At 37.3% G+C, this 1,156-nt stretch overlaps 1 long non-coding RNA gene across 1 annotated transcript in view; it reads right to left on the bottom strand.

The window, feature by feature from the left end:
• The window catches only part of LOC117935542, a 12,700-nt gene that overhangs the window by 523 nt on the left and 11,021 nt on the right, over positions 1-1,156 (bottom strand). The gene's annotated exons all lie outside the window — the stretch shown is intronic.

The raw sequence follows: 1,156 nt of genomic DNA, 5'->3' as shown, positions 1-1,156 counted from the left end.
AGGTAAATATGATAATAGGGCTACAAGTAATATTTTTTATTTAATTTACAATTAATCAGTTGATTATACTCTTCATTAATCATTCAATGTATAAAATGTCGAATACATCAGAGATCAAGATGACATCTTCCAATTGTTTTTTTCTGTCCTACATGCAAATATGTTCAGTTTACGTGAAACAGAGAAAAACCAAAATGTTTGGTATTTTTCCTTGAAAAATGACTGAAAAGTAAATATTTAAAATAGTTGCATATAGTTCATTCAAATACATTATTTGTGCTTTGACTTTTAGAAAGAATATTGCACAAATGAACTTATTTAATCATATTCAGTGACAAGCCCCTGGGACAATTCAACTTTTCAATAAAAGCCTGATGCACAAACGTCAAAAAAGAATTAAAAAGAAATAATAATAATAAAGTGTAGATAAAGGCTAGGAGACTAAATTAGTGCAGGTTTTAATATTACACGTATGTGGCCAGTATGTTAAAAACACTGTCACACAGGCTCACACAAACTGCTGCACTTGGGTTTGGAAATATCTGATAAAAGAGTCCAACTTCCCTTAGTCTGGCTTTGCCAGACCCTTCTCCACAGCGCGCTGGAGGGGGGTCTGGTTAGTCCACATGGCATTAGAGGGTGGGAGGAAAACATGCTCTGGCTTAATGGCATTACTGTAAACCAGGGTTGTCCAAAGTTTTTTTGGTGAGGGCCAATGCAGAAAAATAAGCAAAGGCTCGGGCCACACACTAGAGGCGACATATTGACACATGATTACTGTGTGTATTTCTAACTCACCTATAATGTGAAGAACATTGCTCTCAATGGGAGCAGTGATGCTGTGCTTTGGATTGAAGGATGGCTGGGATGTTGGGAGAAAGTTTGGTGGTTGAGACACAAAGGACTTCACAGAGATGTCTATCAGTCATTCTGGATCTCAGTCTGCTTTTGTTCTGATTTAACAGAGAAAATGTTTGTTCACATATGAATGTTGAGCCGAACAGGCTCAACATTCTTTTTGCGTGGCGTCTCATCAGAGAAAACTTGGCATTATCCAAACTCTGATAGAAGTCAGGGAGGGAAAGAAGCTGATGTTGAGTCTTCAGAGAATCATCACATTGCATTTCAATCAGTTCTAACTGCAGACTCTCTTCCA

Source organism: Etheostoma cragini, chromosome 20, assembly GCF_013103735.1.
Source record: "Etheostoma cragini isolate CJK2018 chromosome 20, CSU_Ecrag_1.0, whole genome shotgun sequence".
NCBI lineage: Eukaryota > Metazoa > Chordata > Actinopteri > Perciformes > Percidae > Etheostoma > Etheostoma cragini.
This window is presented reverse-complemented; position numbering and strand designations above follow the sequence as displayed.